At 35.1% G+C, this 18,403-nt stretch overlaps 1 pseudogene; it reads right to left on the bottom strand.

The window, feature by feature from the left end:
• Window positions 1-4,347: 4,347 nt before the first annotated feature.
• LOC121105907 lies at window positions 4,348-4,973 on the bottom strand (annotated as a pseudogene).
• Between the last annotated feature and the right edge of the window lie 13,430 nt (window positions 4,974-18,403).

The raw sequence follows: 18,403 nt of genomic DNA on the forward strand, positions 1-18,403 counted from the left end.
CCCAGGACCCTGGGATCATGACCTGAGCCAAAGGCAGCAGCTTAACAGACTGAGCCACCCAGGCACCCCTTGTTACAGTCTTAATGTCTATGCATGCCTCTTTCTGAGTTTTCCCTTTTGATTCTCAAGAGACTGTTTTTCTTTCCATTAAATTCAGCTTTTGTAAAACAAAATCTTTGGCTTTTGAAAATATTGATCTTGATGTGGATTTTAAGAGCCTATTTTGGAAGTCAAAAGCCGAACAGCCATTGATTCTTTCTCTTTGCTTTCCAGTTGTAACAATCTTAACTCTCTTCAAGGCAACATGGAAATCTCTGAGTACTGAAGGAATGATCATACACTGAGAATGTGGACAGGAAAATACAAATTTAAGATACTGTATTAAGTAATATTAAAAAAAGGGAACAGGCTTATGAATTTATTCTGAGCCCTTTTAAATGCCCAGGTTATTCTTATTATAGTCAATAAGCTAAGTTTTCTTCTGATCCTGTAATTCAGATTTGTATGTTTGCCCTGGAGAGAAATAGCTTATTCCTGACTCTCAGCACACATGTACTCCTCCAGTGAATGAAAACTTTCCTGTGGTGGACACCAAGACAATTAAATACCAAACCTAGGAGACTTTTGGAAAACAATATTAGTTTATCCCTATAAACCCTAGAAAGACTATGGAAAGTTTGTCGTCCAGAGTTTTGACAAAAAGAAAAATGTATAGAACATAATGGAACATACATACATGTCTCTTGTTTCTCTAGAGAATTCAAGAGAGCTCATTAAATCCTTATAAAACTAGGTCTATAGACAGTGATTAATTCTACTGTGACTACAGTAATAGCCTTCTAGAGACAAGAATAAAAGGGAAGTAGATAGCAAGAGTACAATCAACATTCCAGAGAAGATGACAGACCAGAAATAAACACTAAGCTCTCTAGGATGCCAGACCAAAGCCATTGATGTGCAAATCATAGGAAGTGTGAACAATCACACGCAACGGTGTTAGGCTAAAAACTAAAAACTAAGGAACCTTTCCTAATTCATGGCTTTCAGAAATAACAAGACCTCAACATCTGTCTCTTCAAATAAGAAGGAAAGATACCAACTCTTAATGTCTGTATTTCACTTGAGAAAGTAATTTTCCATGACATACTTGGTGGAGGGTAAGATAACCTAACAGATTATCTAATATCACAGGAGTTTCAGATACTTTGAGCCAGAGTTCAAACTTCTAGTGCCAATCTTGAAGCCCTCAGATCCCTAGAAAGAAGTAAGCATAAAAAAATTATGGGCAGTAAAATATCAGCATAATTCCCAATTTAAGTGTCTATGAACTTGAGAAATTACAATGGCACATCATCATACTGTTCATCTTTCAATAAGTGTGTTACTTTGGACTGTGTTCTTCTATAACCCTTTCTATTAAAAAAATCTGGTTTCCTCTCAAAGGCAGAAACTGTCCTTTACTTTCTCTGTATGCCAAACACCATGCTAGGAACTGGACTCTTACTAAATAATTTTTGTAGTCATTTCCAGAATGTTCCGTATCATGTTTGAATAGCAAAATTCCCTTGTTAAAAAAGCCACAATTAATCTGAGAACAAAATGACATGGGTCATTCTTATGATGGACTCCTAGCCCTCTCCTTTTAACTTGGCAAGGCATTTCCTACCACTAATTACTATAATTCCTTTTTATAAGAACTCTACTTATCTACAGTGGTTTATGCCCTCTACTTTCTAGGGGAAAAAAAAAAGAAAGAAAGAAATACACTCGTCATACTCCCTTTAACATTCCAGGCCTCTGCCTTTTCCCCAAACTCACTCTTAAAGAGGGGACTTTATTCAGGGCTCCACTACTCTTTCCCATTGTTCTTGCCTCCTTTGTAACATTGGTGTATGGTGTTATCTGTATATAACTAACTCAAATCACCCTTTCCAGCCCACTACAAATAAACTATTTAAGGGGGAGAATGAAATCTTGTAAAACATATTTGAAATCTTATATTATTAAGATAGCATTAATCTCATTAATATTATCTTATTATTATTAATAATAGTAGTAGTATTAATTGGGAGAGAGGAAAGAAAAAACGATTTTACAAACAAGAAGTATAGATAAAATGTCATTTCTATAAGGAATTCAGTCAACCCTACAGGGTGTTCTGAAGCTGGGATGACATCTCAGAATTGTCCTGAGTTGGGGCAAGGGAGACAAGTCTTTATTCAAACTCATCAACCAGTCACATTCATGAATATAGGTTGCCCCGGAAGGGGGCATGACCCTAGGCTACATGATTTTCTTCAACTGAAACAATTCCAAAAAGAGCTAAGAATTGAGAATTGTTTGTCAGCAGCATATGCTATAGTTAGGGGAATAACGTCTTCATGCTTGAAGAGGGAATCTAGGGAGCAAATCATAACCTCTACACAAACATCTAAGCTTTAGATACGGAATCTCACTTTATATGTATATATAAACTTTATAAATATAAATATACATATATATATATAAATACATACATATTTTTCTTTCTCAGTATGATACTATGGTCAGTTATTCTTCCTATATTACATAACTTTATCTTTCTTTTTCTATAAAACCAACCTATCCTCGAAGTCCAGTGCCAATCCTGCAAATGCCTCAACAAGTACAGCACTGAAGTGTACCCCAGTTGCTTTCTAAGTGTGTAATAATTATCACAGAACATACTGACGAAAAGTACATAAATATTTTAAAGATTCTAAGACTCACAGTCACCTTATTGAACACTCTTGAACAAAGTACACACTACAGAGATTTCTCACAGCACTTCTCCAAATTCTTGTCTAAATAATGGCTATTATCATTAGCAAAAACCATGAAAAAGCATATGGTAGCTTTTAACTACCAGAAAATGCAAGTGTTTCATATGGAAAATACTGGTCATTAATATCTTAGAAAGTTGTTAAGAGAACTGAATGAAACTGAATTATCTTAAAGAACATAATATACACTAGAATCTGCTATCCGAATAGCATTGTCTAACACAATGCCAGAAAATAAATAAATACTAATTTCAAAACTTGCTTATCTAAAGGTTCTTCAAAGTTTACTCGCTATTTACTGGTTTTCCTAGGTCTGGTAACATTTATGGTAATACGCATTTCCATAATTTTTATGAAAAAGGAGTATCTTAAAACACAGTTTGAACTCGTATTTTTCATTATGTTTTTAGGATAATGGAATCTTTATATATACTGGGTGTCAAATATCTTTATTACTATGATAAATTTTATGACCTTTTCTGTCTATTAAACATCATTTAAACAAGCTAGCAACCTCTAGTATAGGATTATTCATTATTCAGTCTCAAGGATTTGGTAAAATAGGAAAGAAATATACTATGTTAAAATTTTACCTGGATAATTGGCCCATAACATATTTTTATAAGCTTTTTTAATAAACTTTTTTATTGAGGTATAACATATACAGTACACAAATGTTAAATGCAATCACTACCAAGATCAAGATCTAGAATATAAATGACTGGATTAAAATGAGAAATAGATAAATGCACAATCACAATTAATTCTGTGAATGTTTATATATATTTTGAGACTATGTTATTTGGGGTGCCTGGGTGGCGCAGTCGTTAAGCGTCTGCCTTCATTTTTTTTTTTTAAAGGTTTTATTTATTTATTCATTCGACAGAGATAGAGACAGCCAGCGAGAGAGGGCGGCTCAGGGAGTGATCCCCAGCGTTCTAGGATCGAGCCTCACATCAGGCTCCTCCGCTAGGAGTCTGCTTCTTCCTCTCACAGTCCCCCTGCTTGTGTTCCCTCTCTCGCTGGCTATCTCTCTCTGTCAAATACATAAATAAAATCTTAAAAAAAAGAAAGAAAGAAAGAAAGAAAGAAAGAAAGAAAGAAAGAAAGAAAGAAACTATGTTATTAAATACATACAGGTTTAGGACTATTTGGGCTTTGTGTTTAATTGACCCTTTTTCATTATGAAATACCTTTTTATATCTTTCAGTACTCCTTGCAGTAGTCTTCTTTGCCTGATATTATTATAGCCACATTAAATTTCTTTGTGTTATTGTTTCTATGTCTTCTTACATCATTTTCTTTTGTTTTAATGTTAAAAATATTTATTTTTCTAAAAGATTATATAAAAGTTGGGAAGAGAAAGGAGGATGTCAACTAGCCTACATCAAAACCTGGGCTAAAGAAAGACAAAGTGCTGCCTGGAGAAACTTGTAGCTGGAGCAGTCTGCAGAGATCAAGATGGCCACAGGCTGGCCAACAGAACCAGCAGTCTGGGTCAGCCACATTCATGAGCACCACCAAGGGGCAGCAGGGACAGCAAAGCTATTAGTCCCAACCATTCCTCCTGCTCAGGAAGGGAGAAGCAGGAGTTCACTCTTTAGACAGGTTCTGGATGGTCTTGTGCTCCTTCATGGCTTTCTCCCAACAGATGCCATTAAATTCCTCACTGACCACATTCCTGGCAGCGCCCTCATCCAGGCAGTCGGTGCGGGGAGGGGGCGCGCTGCAAATCTGGAACCTCCAGGGTTTGAGCAGAGAGTGTAAAGGCTCTGAACATCCCATCTCTTACAGGGGTGTTGTGCTTTGTGCCTGTTGAATGTGTATGTGGTTTGGTCCCCTTCAGGAGCTTGAAGCGAGAAGCCAGAACAATGAAGTGTCTATTCTGCTTCTTCTCACAAATGCTGCAGGTACAGTCAAAGATGTGCACATCTGCTGAGGCCCAAACTTCGCTCTGGTATTGGAAGGTGTCCAGCAGCAGCTTTGTTGTGCCCTGGAAGATGACGCTCTGGAACATCCGCCAGTGCTCCCGCTGGTCACCCAGGTCCAGCCTGGCCACGGGGGTGTGAGGGTGGCTGGGGTTGGCAGCAGCTGTGACCATGGAGGGGGCAGCACCGTGATCAGCGCCAGCTCTGGCTGCATTTTCCCAGGGCAGCCTCCTGGGCCCACCATGACTTCTGCTGGGCTCCTGCCCCCCAGCCTGCCATGTGGGGCGCCATGAGGCCAAGGTGGCTGATGGCCCTGGAGGACCCAGGCTGCTACTGTTATCCTTTTTTTTTTTTTTTTACTTTTATTCTTTTATTTTCAATCTATATCTATATTTACAATGGATCTCTTTACAGAGCATATACTTAGATTTTGTTTTTAATCCATTTGCCTTTCTAGTGCTTAATCTATGTATATGTAATAACTAATGTAGTTGCATTTAACAACAACTCAATAATTGTTTCTCTTTTCTCCATCTGGTCATTGTTCCTTTTTTCATCTTTCCCTGCCTCCTTTAGAATTAATCAAATTTTTTTACTCCCTTTTATTTCTTCTTTTAGCTTGTTTGTTTACATTTTTATCACTTTTTAGAAGTTTCCCTAGAGGTTACAATATTCATCTTTTCCTCCATACAATCATCCTAGCATTAGTACTTCTATCACTTCCAAACAATGCAATAACCTGACAACAATTTAACTCCCCTTACATGCTTCTTGACATTTATGCCATTATAGTCATACATTTTACATTTCATATATAATAAACCACAAAGATATGATTATTGTTGTTTTAAATAACAATATCTTTCCATATTTACTCCTGTATTTATACTTTCCATTGCCCTTTATTTCTTCCTGAAATTTTACGCATCCATCTGGAATCACTATCCTTTACTGTGAAGAATTTCCTTCAGCATATTGTACGGGCTGTTTCCACTGGTGACTATACTCTAAGATTTTGTCTGAGAACTTATTTTATCCTTATTTTTTAATACTTTTCTAAATTTCTGAATGATTTTAAATTTATATGACAGTTGCAAGGATAGTTACTGTTTCCTTACAGTCTTCACCCAGATTCTCCCTAATGTTACCGTGTGACATAACCATGGCACACTTCAAAACTAAAACACTAATCCTACTAAAAAAACAAATAAATAAACACTAACATTACTATTAACTAAGCTACAGACTTTACTCATCTCACCATATTTTCCACTAATGTTCTTCTTCCACCCTAGGATACAATCTGAGATGATATACAGCATCTAGCAACTTTATCTTTCAAGAATATTTTACTGTGTATAAAATTCTGTATTGGTCATTATTTTCCTTTCAGCTCTTTAAAGATATCATTCTACTCTTACAGATTCCACAGTTTCTACCAAAAAGTTAGTGATTATCCTTATTGCTCCCAGTTTAAAGATAATGTGTGTTTATTTTGCCTCTGGCTGACTTTAAGCTTTTTATTATACACTGGCTTTCAGCTGTTCACCATCATGTGCCTAGATACAGATTTCTTTGTACTTATCTTGATTACAGTTCACTGAGTCTCTTGTGCCTCTATGTTTTGTTTTTATTTTTAAATATTTATTTATTTGAGAGAGAGGAGTGAGCACAAGTGGGAGGAGGGGCAGAGGGAGAGAATCTTTAAGCAGACTCCCTGATGAGCGTGGAGCCCAATGCAGGCCTGATCTCACAACCCATGAGATCAGGACCTGAGCCAAAACCAAGAGTCAGATGTTCAACTGACTAAGCCACCCAGGCAATCTTCTTGTACCTGTGTGTTGATATCTTCTTTCAATTTTGGAAAGTTCCCAGATGTTATCTCTACAAATGCTGATTCTGTCCAATTCTCTCTCAACTCTCCTGGAACTCCAACCACATGTATGTTGGAACTTTCCTCGGGTCTTGTGCCCCCTGTACTTTAATTTATTCTTTCCATTATTTTTCCTCTTTACTTGAGCTTCTATTGATACATCTTCAAGTCCCCTAACATTGCCTTCCACTATATCGAGATTGGTGTTAAGCCACAAAACTATTCTTATTTTTGGTTATTATATTTTTACTACTAAATGTCAATTTTATTCTCTTTTATAAATTTTAATCCTAAGTTAAAATTCTCATTCTTGAGGAAAGCAGAGTGGGGCAGGAGGTGGGAGGAGACAAGGGACTGCAATGAGCTTGAGGGAATGTGGAGGGGTGATGGAAGTGTTTTAAAACTAAATTGTAGGGGCGCCTGGGTGGCTCAGTCCTTAAGCGTCTGCCTTCAGCTCAGGTCATGATCCCGGAGTCCTGGGATCAAGCCCCAAGTCAGGCTCCCTGCTCAATGGGGAGCCTGCTTTTCCCTCTCCCTCTGCCGCTCCCCCTGCTTGTGCTCTCTCTCTCTCTGTGTCAAATAATTAAATAAAATCTTTTAAAAAAAAGAAAAGAAAAGAAACAATTGCAAATGGTCTCAAAAACAAGTCTTTTGCTTATAATGTTGAAAAAGGTCTGGAAATAGTAATGATACTCTAGATAATACACAATAATTGGTGTTACCAAACTAACTATGTCTGAAATGGCCAAGGTGCGGCCACTCTCCAGAACATACCAGTGAGAAAGCAGTAGATTCCTTTATTACAGCACTAGTTTTGTACACCTGGCATGAATATATATTCCAATTTTCCCTGGACAGTCCCAGTTTACATTTACAATCACTTAGTAACTACAAGCAGTGTCCCTTTTACTCACAAGCATATCATAGGTAAAGTGATAAATTATATCCCACCTTAGTTCATATATGGATGTGAGGCACGAAGAAAGACAACATTCCAATTTTCACTGTACCTCCTACCTCCCATGCTTGTATATGTCATTAGATCTTACTATCAGCATACCAGTGCGCTGGGTTTCTGAATCATGGCCCTGTTATGGTATCATTTGCCAAAATCAGGGGAAAATAAATGACTTGTATTCTAGGTATTCCTTAATAATTTATATCTGCAGCTTTAGAACTTTTTTCTGTTATGCTCATATGTCTACAGCTTTAAGAAAAGCACTGCCAAAAGTTCACCACCTTATACTCCCCATAGGTAACATGTAGTTCAGCTCTATTAAAATATGTTTATATATGAGTATAAACTGTTTATAGTTTTAAGACACTTAGATATGTACTTTTTTTCTTTTAGCATAATATAATAGATTCTTCAAACACAGAGTCAGAAAACAACTTTGGAATTTTCATCATTTTTATAGCTAGCATATAAAACAGGTTGCATTCAATTCTCCATGGAGTAAACTTTGGAAGTGAGGCTGAATTATTTGCAGATGACAAATTTTAGACCCTAAAACATGCTTGGTACATTGAAGAAAATCCTGTTAAATCACTTGAGCCATCAAGTTTTTCTTAAAGTGCCTCGATATGCTTTTGACTGATACCATCTGTTATCTACTGAAAAAATTATTTTCCTTTGGAAGGTATTCATCAAATTATAGGTGACATATTTGTTTGAGAATATACTAGACCATCTGGTTCTATAAAAACGTGTTTCCAAAAAATACTGCCATCCTATCTCAGCTACACCACCCGTATTTTTCAAGAGCTCTTTTTGTTACACTCCCAAAACAGAAACACATGATATTTTTGGCTCCTGGATAAAGAAACCAAGAAAAACATTTACAAAGAGATTTTTCTAAGCACCATGATATTTTACAGCTATTCACTAAAAGAATAAGTAGGTGACCAGCAGAATGGAGTGTGGAGAAGAAAGGGAGAAGGCATGGTGGATTCAATATTTCATATCCTGAACAGAAAGCCACTACAACAAAGACCTGACAAAATCCTCCCTGCATATATGAGCTTTGTAGAACACCAGGTATATTATCCTATTTATAATCAAGAAAACTAATTTTTCTGTTTATAGATATACTCTCATTCGTATTAGCATCCTGCAGTTGCTACTTGGAAATGTAAAAATTTATTTTCTTTTCCTAAGGGTGCTTTTTTGTTTATTAAAGTAATAAATGTGAAATGTAAGAATATAATCTCACTTCTGATTTTCTATTTGATTTTAGTAAACTTGCTTAAGGCCAAATTTTCTCTAACTATAAAATGGGCCAGTTTCTCATCACAACAAAGTTTATCTAAATCAGACCAACATTTCTTTTTAACACAGTGAATTAGAGCAATCGTTCTCAAACATTCATACTGTACATCTCACTGGTCTTCACAAGTGATGATAAACCACTGAAAGAAAAAAAAGAAGCTCAATAGTCCTAGTAAGGATATTCATCTATTTTACCACATTTAAATGGTATAGTACTCATTTATTTATTTAAAATTATGTATTGAGCCCTTTCCATATGGCCAGCACTATTAAGCACTGAGGACCTACTAATGAACAAGAATAGTCCTACCCCTGCCCGTTGAAAGTCCAAAAAGTGAAAGAGGAATTATTTAATCAACAAAACAAATGTAAAATTGCCTGTGTAAGAAGAGTTTTGGAGGCATGAAGTACACTATGAGTGCATCATAGGGAGCTAGGAATTAGAAAGCTCACGGTAGCTGTCTCTGAGGAAGTAATACATGATACGAGATATGAAATGTGAGAAGTTAATTCAGTAAAGAAGAGAAGAGCATTGCAAAAGAAAAAACAGTCCCACCCTTGACTTGGACAGAACCTTCAGTGCAATATAATTCATAGTTTCTATCTGGAATATATACATTCCAGTTGACTGTCAGTTGACCTTTAACCAGATTCATTTCCCTTTCTGTCCGATCCATTCATGATTATCGAACGGTCCTTTTTTCCTATAAACATCACTACTGAGATAAATCTCTGAATTGCTTGCTAGAGATCTTTTCGGTTGTAGCAAAACTGTAATAAAATATTGACACAAGCTTGTAACTATCATCAGAAGTATTTATAACAGTTTTGGAGAACCCATAATGATTAGCTTTTCTCAAATGGACTTAAAGGGATTAAAGAACACTTCAAGCACACTGGTGAGATTCTTTCTGTTGCCCCAACCCTCTGGTACCTGAGCTTCTACTGGAAGTTGTTGCTGAGGCATGAAAAATGGCTCATTTTCAGAGTGCGTGCACATCAAAGTCCAATGGCTACTATATTTGTTTTCTATTGCCATAATAATAAATTACCACAAATAAGCAAATTAGCATCTTAAAACAACATCTATCTATTATCTCATGATTTTTTAAGTCAGAAGTATAGGTACTGTGTGGCTTAGTTGGTTCCTCTGCTTAGAGTCCCACAGGCTGAAATCAAGATGTCAGCTGAGCTGTGTTCCATTCTGGAGGCTCTGGGGATGAATCTTCTAAACTCCTTTAGGTTGTTGACCAAATTCAGTTCATGTGGTTGTAAGACTAGAAGATCTTTTCTTTGCTAGCTGTCAACTAGCCTCCCTGGACTCTTTAAATCTGCCTCCTTCCTTTGTCATGTGTGCCCCCTCCATCTTTAAACCAGCAACAATGCATCAGGTCCTTCTCACACTTCAAATCCTTCTGACTTTCCTTTCAGTGCCATCTCTTCCATCTCCAGCTAGAGGAACTCTCTTTTTTTACAGGCTCATAGATTCTATCACCCACATAATCCAGGATAATGTTTCTTTTAACATCTGTGAACTTAATTACATCTGCAAGGTCCCCTTTGCCATAATAGCATATTCATAGATTTCAAGGATTAGAGCATTGGCATATTTGGAGGTCCATTACTCAGCCATTTTAAAAGATGGTTACTTTTGAGACATCTTGCCATCCAAGGTAAGAGCTTTCAAAGGTAATTTGGGTCTATAATTTGGGTCCTATCAGTGACTTCCTCTAGAGCGAGAGTACGTGATTTTGCAGGTAGGGATACTAGATTTCCTCGGACAGGGGAACTAGATATGGTGCCTTAAGGTTTTGGTCAATGTCCTGTGTTGAGGAATTCTAGGGATGTGTGAGGAATCCATGATCATATATTGTCTTCTTCCTGCAGGGTTGTTTCTGGACACATTTGTGTCTTTTGATTAGAATATTATATTTCACTCAGGATTCTCTATATGTTTGCCTATGTGTCTAGGAAGCCACTTCTAGGTCCTTGTGTTTATAGTCAGCGAAATTCTCTGAAAACCTTTTAATATTCAGCTGCCCATTTGCTGAGAGCAGTGGTTCTCAAAATTTGGTCTTAGGATTCCTTTACATTCTTAAAAAAAATTGAGGATTCCAAACAGCCTTTTTAGAGGAGTTTTACCCATTGATTTTTAATATACTATAAATAAAAACTAAGAAAGGTTATAAATATTTATTATTTTACAAACTAATAAAAACAATTTCATACTAGCATAGCATATTTTATGAAAAAGAAATAAAATTTTCCAGAACAAAAATATATTTAGTGAGAAGACTAGCATTGTTTTACTTTCTCACAAAACTCTTTATTGTCAAATTTAATGGAAGATAAGCCGTATTTTCATACCTGCTTCTATGTTCGCCTATTGCAATACAGTTTTGGTTTAAGTAATAAGGAAAATCTGGACTACACAGATAAATAGTTAGAAAGGGGAGAATTCTTTAATAACTTTTCAGATAACTGAATATTCTTCATTGACACTAAAACTCTACTGTTATATGGAACTGATATGACACGAATGAAATTCTTAAACATCATTACATTAAACCCATTGTTCTACTTTGCGTAAATGGATCTTTCTGACACCTATATGATTTTGTAATATCATATATTTGTCATTCGGAAAATGTGGATTCACTGAGTTATGCAGACCTTCCAAATGTTAACAAATTTCATTATAAAATAAAAACAAAAAAATCATTTTCATCAGTATCATCACCAATCTCAAAAGGAATTATTAGGCTATGAGCTTCCTAGTGGCAGAGACAAGTTTTCCAAAATTCAAAATTTTACTTGAAATTTTATCATTGGCAACAAATACTATCAGATGTTTTTCTTTTTTTCTTTTTTTAAGATTTTACTTTTAATTAATCCCTATACCCAATGTGAGGCTTGAACTCATAAACCTGAGAGCAAGAGTCGCATGCTCTACCGACTGAGCCAGCCAGACACCCCTCAGATGTTTTTCTTGAAGTGACAGACTTGCTTTATTCATTTTCAGAGAAGTGACTGCCAACTACCCAAGTCTGAATAATCTGAATTTTTCCTTCAAGTAAAAACAGTATTCCATGAAAAATACCACTGGTTGCAGGGTTCATCATTCCTGTGACTGTGAGTCTACCTAAATCAAAACAAATAGGCCTTCCAGCCAACGGGACTCAGAGGACTTTTTATCTATTTACACATTATAGAGAAAAGCTCTGAGATACTTAAGAACATGTAAATTAGTAGAAATCATTTTAATTTACAATGGTACATTAAGTATTGCTGAGTAACAAACAATTCCAATATTTAAAATATTTTTTAAAAGGTTTATTATTCTTTACAATACTGTAGTTTGGCCAAATGTTTTGCTGGTTTTGCCTGAGCTCTTTCATGCAGCCAATTCAGTTGGAGGGTCATCTGTGCTAGAACATCCATGACGGCCTCACTCACATGTCAGACACTTGGTCCTGGTTCTCACTGGGAGCTTAGATTTTCCTCTAGCCTTTCATCTTCCAATAGGCTAGACTAGCTTGCTTACATGGTGATCTCAGGGCAAAATTCAAGAAAGTGAAAGTAGAAATTACCACATCCTATTGGTCAAAGCAAGTCACAGAGCTTGATGGAAGAGCCTGCAAAGACTTTAGGGCCATTTTTAATCTATAACAATGACCACTGAAGGTCTCTTTTAATATGACTACAACAAACCACTTTAGAGAAGCTTCACATTAAATAGCAACAAAATTTCTTGAAGTCAGTGTCTGCTCTAGAAGATGGAGGTAACTTATTCTCAAAAAGATAACACAAGTCTCAAGTGTGAAGTCCTCTTAAATACTATTTGATTGCTTTGTAAAGCAGTGCTTAAAGAAGGATGCGGACATGGCAAAAGGGCACAAGGGTTCCAACTGGCAAAATAACAAACAATTTCAGTGTCAAAATAAATAACAACAGTAATGGATTATGTCCCATTAAATAAGAGTCCATGAGTCCATTAATTTGTATTACTCAACTGAGGGAAAGAAGACTGTTCTACCTCACAGTAGTAGGCCAAGTAATAAATGAAGAAGGAATACTGGAATTGGACAAATCACCATTTGACAACCACCTATTAATAATTCCTCCAGGCAAATATCATCAATAAATACTCAAACTAGTGGATGCAAGCTTGATGAGGAGTACTGACAAGTTCTTAAAGTAAATCTCCATGAAGACATTTTAGTTACAGGAAAGAGAAACCTGGCAAACGTGACCTTAACCAAGTGGTCAAAGGTAGCTTTACCAGTAATGGGAAAAACAAATGTCATGTGCCTCCTAATAGTACGTACTCAGAAGAACATATCGTTCCTGTGATATTCTTGTCAGAATAGTACAGTCCAAATGTAATCAAGATGAAACCTCAGATAATCCTAATCTGAGGAAGATTTTACCAAAATAAATGAACTACACTTCTCAAAAATATCAAGCAGATGAAAGAAAAAGAATGATTTAGGAACTGTTGCAGACTCAAGGAAACTAAAAAGACATGACAGGTAAATGCAACATATGTTCCTGGATTGGATCTGGTGCTCTCAAGTGTGCTCTAAAGGATATTAGTGAGACAATTAGTGAAATTTGAATGAGGTTTTTGGATTAGATAATAATATTATACTGGTGTTAACTTCCTAATAATGATAATTGTGCAATGGTTATATAAGAAAATGTGTCCCTTAATAAGAAGTATACACTGAAGTGTTTATGATGCTATAAAGTATTATAGGTCTGCAACTTACTCTCAGATGCTTCAAAAATTATAATACTTAGATGTGTATTTACATAGAATATAACAAAGCAAGTGTGATTAAAATGTTAACATTTGCAGTTATCCATATGAGGGTAATTCACCTGGAGTTTTTTGTACAATCCTTACAACCTTTCCTGAAATAATTTTAAAATTTTCTGAAAATAATTTAAAATAAAGATTAAATAAATAAAATCAATTTAAAAATTACTCTTCAAAATAAAGAATCTAAATTGTCTCTTTATGAACCAAAATATAACATGGTATATAAAACTCTGGAGAGCTAGTACCAAATTACTAAGTCAGCTTCTACTAGCTATTTTTACAACACTCTGGTATCACATATCCTAACATAAAGATAGGAACATTTTGGCTGCTACTTTTTAAGGCTAAATTCTGAAATCCAAAGCTTAGTGAAAAGCAAAAGTTCAATTGTGAAAGAGCCACTTTGGATGAAATTCAAGGTACATCAGAACATTGTCAAAAAAAGATAAAAGAAAAAAAGAACACTGCCAACATAACATCCTAGGAGACAGTTAGAAATCTGCAAAAAGTAAGTGTTAGTTTGAGAAATGTAGCAATTAGGGGATGCCCAAATTAGTCCAAATACATTTCAAAATCCCCAATAAGTGTCAAGCCTTTTTTAATTCACCTGTATATTTGCAAAGAAATGAATCATTGAAAAAATGAATACCTAGGTAGAAACAATAACTTACACATTAATTGTGTTGCAGGGAAATTTTTTATGATTGGTTCTAAAATAATTATGCTCCCCTTAACAGAAAGGGACAACAAATCTCTGAAAAGGAAGTGACTGAATTTTATTAAATGGTTAGGACCCTGGTGACTAAGATAAAAAAAAATAAAAGATATAAAAGATAAACAGTTAGTCATCAGGTCATCCTCAAGAAACTTTTAAAAAAATTTATAAGAAATTTTTTAAAATATTAGTATATAACAGTTTTAACTATTGATAAATAATTTATAAATAAATATTTTATAGGGGTGCCTGGGTGGCTCAGTCTATTAAGCATCTGAATCTTGATCTCAGCTCAGGTCTTGACCTCAGGGTCAAGAGCTCAAGCCCCACCTTAGGCCCCACACCGTGTGGAGCCTACTGACTAATTAACTAAATAAATATTTTCTATAAAATTACATTAATACTCCTAAGTATGGTAATACATGTACAAATGAAATATTACTACAGTGTAGGATAAAATGCAAACAACATTTCCGTTTATCCATGACTCTAATTTATTTTCTGACAGGGAGCCTAATTAATTGGCAACAACTTGTATTTGTCATACAGATCAGTAAGTAATTACTAATTATACTGAGATTTTAAGATTGCAAAGATGTAAATATGGATATAAAACCATGTTGAATTAAAATAATGAACATCTTAAACACTGTTGTTATAAACTTCAAGCAATGCTAAAAATTACCTAACTCCACAATTACTTTATTTGTATTATCTGAGTAAAATTTTAGGGATAAATGTTTAATACCAAGTAGATTTACTGTTCTTTAATGTCAACTTAAATTGTAATTCTGAAACCCTTAATTAACTTTAAGACTTCAGACTTAATTAACTTTAAGACCTAAGGCTTAAAAATGTTTAAGTAATTAAAATAAATAGAAACTTCCTGCAACAAAGGATGTAGAACTTGGCAAGTAGGGACCTAGCAATAGTATAGTTACCACACAATTTTTATTTATGTAGTCTTATTTGTTATTCTTAATATATTTTTTAAAAGGATAAAATTAGGGGTGCTGCACGGCTCAGTCAGCTAAGCATCTGCCTTCAGCTCAGGTCATGATTCCAGTGGGACTGAGCCCTGCATCCTGCTCCCTGTTCAGCAGGGAGTCTGCCTCTCCCCCACTCCCTGTGCCCTACTCCTGCCCCCTACTCCTCCCCCTACCTCTGCACAAGTTCTCTTGCTCACTCTCTCTCAAATAAATAAAAATAAATAAAAGAAGATAAAATCAGAGGAGTGAAAATATTGTCTTAAAATATGCTTATAAGAATAACTGTATTTTAACACTAATGATTTAAGCTTTAGTAGTATTATCTTATTATTGTGTAATACATGTATATATATTAAAAACATTTGGAGGTAGTAAGAGTAAATATTTTTTAAATATTTTATTTATTTATTTTTGAGAGAGAGAGAGAGTGCATGAGCAGTGGGGAGGGAGAAGCAGACTCCCTGCTGAGCAGGGAGCTTGATGCAGGAATCCAGAATCCATCCCAGGACCCTGGGATCATGACCTGAACCGAAGGCAGACACTTAACCAACTGAGCCACCTACACGCCCAGTAAGATTAAATTTAAAAGAAGCTATGTATAATAGAGAAATTGAGCACCGGTGGCTCACAAATAAAATTGGTCTTTCAGTGTCCAGCTTGTTTTAAATAGAAAGCTGCACAAAAATATTTTTGTTTTCTTCATATTCTACCCAGATGTCAGGATTTTTGCCTAACCACTGCATATGTACTGTTAAAAAGGTTTATTGAATTTGATATTCAATAAATTCATATTTGTAACTGTAAATAATTGTTGACATATTTGATAACTGTAAAATAATCATAAGCAAACAAATAGAAAATAAGGGATTTCTCACTTCTATAAAGCTAACATTCCTTTGGTACTTCTAATGTATTGCCATTCAGGTTAATAACACAGCCAATACTGTGGCTATTTCTTGTTCTTTGGAACTGTGATTTTATCCAACAATTTCATTGTTGATCCAGGATAAGGCCCCAAATTCCAAATAATAAAACTGACCAGGTGTTTCCTATGTTCAAATTATCTCTGGTACTGTCTTGAAATACAGACCCTCTCACCTTGTAAGAGAATTGGCCTTGGAAAGAAGAGATACTAGCAATAGTGAGTTAAAATAGATATGTTCCATATTTTCTTAAATGAAAAAGAGAAGCTCGGGGCGCCTGGGTGGCGCAGTCGTTAGAGCGTCTGCCTTCGGCTCAGGGCGTGATCCTGGCGATCGGGGATCGAGTCCCACATCAGGCTCTTCCGCTATGAGCCTGCTTCTTCCTCTCCCACTCCCCCTGCTGTGTTCCCTCTCTCGCTGGCTGTCTCTCTGTCACATAAATAAATAAAATCTTTAAAAAAAAAAAAAAGAGAGAAGCTCAACCCAATTAATCTCATCAGTGAAAGTGTTATTAATATGAATATAATTTAGTGAGTACATAACCCCTGAAAACAAATGAAAACATACTTAAGTTCATGAACATGGTCTGACACAGTGACTCCCAATAAACTGACTTGTAAGAAATTTTTTATTTTATTTAAAATTTTAATTTTAAAATACCTGGATTACGACCTCTGCTTCTGGCCAACATGAAGAAACAAGGATTGGATTTTCTCTCCTGCTTGAAAAAACAAAAGGCATACAAAATATATGAAGGATTTTCAAGACATTGGATATCAGGCAGCAAAAGGCAATGACTCTTGAGAGATGGAAAATAAATGAGGTGAACCCCACAATTGTCCCAGCCAACTACTTTGATAGAGTTTCCACACAATGGAGAACGAATAAATTAAAAAAATTTAACAACTCAGAATGTCTTGAAAGGCACAAACTATCAAAGCTCACTCAAAAAGAAATGGATAACCTGGATATCCCTATACATATTAAAGAAAATAATTTTTAGTTAAAAAAACCTTCTGACAAAGAGAACTCCAAGCCCAGGTGGCTTCACTGGTGAATTCTATGAAATATCTAGAAAGAAATATCAATTTTTCAGAAACTCTTCCAGAAAATTGAAAAAGAGGGAACACTTCCCAATTTATTCTAAAAGAAAGAACACTATTGTGATACTAAAACTAGACAAAGATATTACAAGAAGATCACAAATCAGTATTTCTCAGGAACATACTTATTTGTGATTAATTATTAATTTTATGTATCACTGGATTTGGTTTACTAAAATTTTGTTTTGAATCCAGTGATACATAAAATTAATAATTAATCACAAATAAGTAATGTTTATTCCAGGAATGTGAGCTTGGTTTATGATTTGAAAATCAATCATTGTAATTTACCATATTAAACAACTAGAAAAGAAAGAGCATATGATATCTCAATGGATGCAAGAAGAGCATTTGACAAAATCCAACATCTCTTCCCAATAAAAACCTTCTCAACAAACTAAGAATAGAAGGAAACCTCTTCAACCTGATAAATGGAATTTGTGAAAAACCTACAGGTAACATTATACTTAATGGTGAATATTTTCCCCTTAATATCAGAACAAGACAGGGATGTCTGTTCTCATCCTTTCTATTCAACATTATACCAGAGGTTTTAGTCAGAGCAATAAGGCAAGAACAAAAAATAAAAGAAATCTATATTGGAAAGGAAAAAGTAGAATTGTCATTATTCACAGATAATACAATTGCGTATATAAAAATTCAATGGAATCTACACACAGAAAAAGCTATGAGTTCATGAATTCTTAAAATGAGAACTGTAAATGTAACCACTGGATTTTCAAAAGAAATTAAGTATAATGCCTATAATGTTTAAAATTCAGAAGTGATTTTAAAATGGGTTGAGCTCAGGAAAAAAAGCATAATTGTTTTTGTTAAAAGTTGTTGAGCTAAAGTTTACTTATTCTAACCACCAAATATCATTAAATAATCAAACCACTGATAGTATTTATGACGATTCTATAACAATAGCATATGTATGGATTGGTCTTGCCGTAAAACTACTTGTAAAATAGGTC

This window comes from Ursus maritimus, unplaced genomic scaffold (genome assembly GCF_017311325.1).
Source record: "Ursus maritimus isolate PB19 unplaced genomic scaffold, ASM1731132v1 scaffold_3, whole genome shotgun sequence".
In the NCBI taxonomy this organism is placed as follows: Eukaryota; Metazoa; Chordata; class Mammalia; order Carnivora; family Ursidae; genus Ursus; species Ursus maritimus.